The 5,073-nt window shown below is 41.6% G+C and overlaps 1 protein-coding gene across 1 annotated transcript in view; it reads left to right on the forward strand.

The window, feature by feature from the left end:
* The window catches only part of LOC105812402 (T-lymphoma invasion and metastasis-inducing protein 2-like), a 466,869-nt gene that overhangs the window by 234,335 nt on the left and 227,461 nt on the right, over window positions 1-5,073 (forward strand). The gene's annotated exons all lie outside the window — the stretch shown is intronic.

A 5,073-nucleotide genomic window follows, 5' to 3' on the forward strand; every position in this document is an offset into this window, starting at 1 on the left:
AAAAAAAAAAAAAAAAAGAAGATCTCAGGAAAAGAGAAGATTTCCAGCACCAAACGCAATGCACTGTATGACAGGCATGTGATATTTGCTGAATGAAGGAATGAATGACTGAAGGAGTTAATAGCTTCAATAATTTGATATGAAACCAATCAAAGTCCTTTATAGTGGAATTTGGCCTATGTATTTTTCTTCCTTAAATGCAACAAAAAGTATTGGATAAACTTCATGGAAGAGATGAATGTCCATATTATATATTCAAACACTTTTGATAGCATATGGGAAAAATAATTCTTATTCCTTTTAATGTTGTTTTTTGTAAGAGAAGCAAGCACTCCTGACAGAAAGGCATGAGGAAAAAACTCAGGATTTGGAATCAGTAGGTCTGTGTGAAAACTAGCCTTGATTCTGTAGGCCTTTCACACCACTGGCCTCAGTTTCTTCACGTAAACTCCTAAGTCTCAGAACTGATAGGAGGATCCAATGAGCTCAGGTGCGTGAAGGCACTTGGCAAACTTTGGAACAATAAACAATAACGAGATAAGAGTTAGAAGCTGTGGCAGTCACTGCCAGGCACTGTACTGGGCTGTCTGTGTACATCATCTCGTTTATTCCTCTGAATAGAGAAGAGTAGCAAGTGACATGAAAGCAAATTACTTAAGTATTAGCCAGGGGAGTTGATGGGTCAGATTTGCATTCTAGACCAGTTCCTCTTTAGATTGTCTTGAGTGGATTTAGGGAAAACTGGCAGAAAGAAGGTTAATTGTAAGAGTGTAGATGATTAAAGGCAGTGGCAGTAGGATAGATGGGACAGACAAGGGGGAAGATTCCAGAACTGTCGAGGAGGTGCAGTGGACGCAAGAGACCAAGAGAATGTGGAGGGCGTGGAGAATCACAGCCCGTGAGGGGCGACATCCTGGCTGTTTACCCATGTCAGCAACACAGCAACCTGTGGGATCCCTTCCCGAGTTCACACAGTTGGAAACTGCACAGCTGAGATTTCAATCCAGGTCTGTCTAACCACATAGTCCTGCCCTCCATCCTGATCCAACTGTTAGCATGCCTGCAATTATAAATGCATAATGCATTTTAATAAAAAAACAGTTAGAGTATGAAGGCTTTAATTTTTATGAGCTGTTTGTTCGTAACCTTGAGAAAAGCAAGAAGTGCCCAATCTGAAGCCGTCCCGCAGATGGTTAAGGCCAGTAGACATAGGCTGGTGCCTGGGGAGGGTTCCCCGCCAGAAGCGTCTGTGTTTCCTCTCTCGGATCTTACGCGGCTCCAGCTCATTCCTCCCCGGGCGTTCCATCCAGCTGGAAATCGGTCTGCTTTGTTTTCATTTATGAGGTTTGTAGATTGAGTAACAGAATCTGGACTGCAGCTTTCATTGTGTTTTCATGGTGTTGGATTACAAGATTTCTTTTAAATTCACGGTTAGGTTTCTGAATGCGTCTTTTGGACATGGTTCTGCACGAGTTCCCATTACTAAGTGATTTCTTTGCATTGGGAACAGTATGTAAAACTGGAATTTTGAAGTCTTTCTTTTGTCAGTAGTTTGGGAAATGGCAGAACAAACAAATTGGAAATCTTTCCTTATACCGGTGAAAGTTAAGGATTCTTATTGCCTTTAAAATACAATAGTGATTGATTTTAGTGCAATATTTTATATTATTTTAAAATTCAAAATTTTTTTTGTTGTTTAGTAAAGAGCATTCTATGCCTTAGGATTTTTATCTCTAAAAGGAGGATGCCAGCAGTAGCTTCCTAACAGATTGTTTTGAAAATTGAGATATTAATGAATTGATTAACATAATGTGCTTAGAACCCAGCCCCCCACAGTGAGAGAGTTCAATAAATGTTAGCTATACTTTTCCTTTTCCATTCTTCCCAGTTTGGCAAACTCCTAGTCATCCGCCAAGACTCGGCGAAGCCCTCCTTTTGAGTGTGAAGCACTCCTCTGTCCTTGCAGGGTCTGTGTCAGTTGTGACGTTCATCATATAATATTTAATTGGTGATTTCTCCATCACACAGAGAGTGATTTCTTATTTTATTTTTGTACCTCTTCTAGGTCCAGCATGGTGCTCTAGTAGAAACTCTTTTTTTTAAATGTAGAGACAGGATCTTAATATGTTGCCCAGGCTGATCTCAAACTCCTGGGCTCAAGTGAACCTCCCACCTCGGCCTCCCCAAAATGCTGGGACTACAGGTGTGAGCTACCACACCTGGCTTGAACACTCTTAAATTCTGGTTTACAGAATGTATGACATGTTCATTGGAATTGTTTTTAAAGGTGTAATGTGACTATGAGGTTGAGGGACCCTTTGCCAAGTAAATATTTGACTCTCTAAGTGAGCTTTATCGATAAGGTGCTAAAAATCAAAATAAATGTCGATCCATTTTTCTTAAGTTGGAGTAGTAGCAATGTCATTATTCTGGATATTAACAGATCTAGATCCTGGTCTGGAGTGCACCTTTTACGCATTTGGCAAATCACCTAAACATTTGAGGGCCTTCGTTTCCCTGGGGAAAGAATAAAATTGTTCTTGAATGATGCCCCAGGTTTTCTGGCAACTGAGGCGTTACATCTTCTCATTACCCTTCCCCTTCAGGCCTTGGGCGACTGTGGTGATTGGCGGGATAACAGTCATACTTAGCCTCACCACTCTGTGTAACCACGAGGCTGGTTTACAATGAGGGCTTTCAAAAGAGGGCATTTGGGCGTATGAGCAGAAACTGGAGAACACATCTGGAACACATCACAGTGAATTAGGTTATCATTTGTGTCGGTGGCATTTGAAACTTCTGGGATCAGTACCTACTGTATGAATACACGAAGACTTGATGAACGTTTGCCGAGTCAGAAACCAAAATAGTTTCCCGTTTGTCCAATTTGAACTTTCCCTCTGGAAAATCTTAATCACTCTGTGAAACCGTAGTTATCTGTGACTCCCTTGACGACTCTGTTAAACTTCTTGTTGGGAAGTGCATTGCACATCGTCTGGGCAAATAACCTCATTTTACACAAGATTTAAAAGAAAATCACAAATCTCACTGATTGGGTCCATTCATTATGTACATGCTTAATCCCTCCCAGCAGGTCCCACTTGTTTTCATCTAATTCTAAGATGGGAATTTTGTTATAACCTGAGAGCCCTGGTCTCCTTAGCCCTCTAGGCTCATCTCAAAGGTTCGTTCTAAAGCTTTCACTGATCATTTTCTGACCCCTCATTCTCTCTGGAAAAGTAATCACCGTCCTCCCCACTCACCGTCCTCCTCCATCCTCTACACGGCCACCTTGCATGTACAGTGGTTGTGTACGTGTCTGGGTCCTCCTTCCTCTTCCAGTTGGATTCCTCATTAACAATGTAAAAGTGATCATTCCACAAAGTCTATTTTGTGAGTTGTTTTGGGACACACATGACTTTTATCAATGCCTTCACTTTTCTCGATTCTGAGATGAAAGACAAAGATTGAACTATTTGAAAGATACTTACATGTGTTTGATTTGGGTTTTTTTTGTTTTTGTGTTTTGTTTTCTGATTTTTTTTTTTGAGACAGAGTCTCATTCTTTTGCCGGGGCTAGAGTGCCGTGGCGTCAGCCTAGCTCACAGCAACCTCAAACTCCTGGGCTCAAGCGATCCTCCTGCCTCAGTCTCCCAAGTAGCTGGGACTACAGGCACATGCCTTGACACCAGGCTAATTTTTCTACTTTTTGTAGAGATGGGGTCTTGCTCTTCCTCAGGCTGGTCTTGAACTCCTGAACTCAAGCGATCCTCCTGCCTTGGCTTTCCAGAGTGCTGGAATTACAGGTGTGAGACACTGCACCTGGTCTGAATTGTTGATGTCTAGTCAGAGGTAATAATCCAGGTAGTCAACACACCATACTGAAAAGATGACTAGATCCCTGTGTTTGGAGTTGTTTTGCCAAAAATGGTGGTGTGATCTTGAACAAAACATTACATTCCCTCTGGGTTACCATCTCTTAATTGGTAGTTGGTGGGCAGGGAGTTGCATTGGACTAAATGATTTTTAGGGTTCCTTTAAACTGTGAAACTCAATGTTTCCATGCAGCTATAGAGTATAAGAAAGCAAAACACATTTGCATAAAAATTTAAAAATAATGTGTTTGTAATGTACTGTAATGTGCTATACTCACTGGCATTTGAACATGGCTGGATGACAGGTAACCATCACCCAACATTAGCAAGGAAGGCAGGACTTGTGAATGTGTTGCATCTGGATGCATCCAGAATGAGGAATTAGACGTTGTTAGTACATTATTTGTGATCTTGGGGTCTGTGGATAATGTGAATTTCAAGGCCTTGGAACAGGAGGGGGTAGGGGATTTCAGTGCTGAACTAGAAGAATTGGTGAGGAAGAAATTGAAATAAGGTCAATGCCTTAATGGGGTGACGAACATGGGGATATGAAGAGCTGGGCAGATATAGGATATATGTAGAGCAAGGTGGCCACGTAGGATATGTGTAGAGCAAGATAGCCACATAGGATATGTGGAGACCAAGGCAGCCATGTAGAATATGTATAGAACAAGGTAGCCACAGTGAATATGTGGAGACCAAAGTAGCCATATAGAATATGTGTAGAAGAAGGTAGCCACATAGAATATATGTAGAACAAGGCAGCCATATAGATTATATGGAGGCCAAAGTAGCCACATTGGATGTGGATGAAGGTAATGCATACTGTGAATGTTGGTAAAATGATGGAACTGCTGAGTCTTAATAAGGCAGATTGTAAAGTTAAGCCAGAGAAGAATTCAGAGATATCGATCAAGTCTTTTCTGTAAATCTTCTCTTATGTGTGGAGAAACTGAAGCCAATGGTGGGGGTTCTTCAATTTGAGGTTGCATAACTGTCCATTTGGAAGCCTGTTAAAATTCAGATTCCTAGAACTCTCAGATTACGATTCAAGAGGTCTAGGGTGAGGTCTAAGAATCTGCATTTTACCAAGCACGCCAGGTGTTACTGGCGGCTCTTGGATGGTCTTTTGAGGAACTCAGCTTGGAGAGGGAGCGTGGGGGGAGTGGAATCCAGATCTCTCTTCCCATATCTTCCT

This window comes from Propithecus coquereli, unplaced genomic scaffold, assembly GCF_000956105.1.
Source record: "Propithecus coquereli isolate 6110/MARCELLA unplaced genomic scaffold, Pcoq_1.0 Scaffold25, whole genome shotgun sequence".
NCBI classification, from domain to species: Eukaryota; Metazoa; Chordata; class Mammalia; order Primates; family Indriidae; genus Propithecus; species Propithecus coquereli.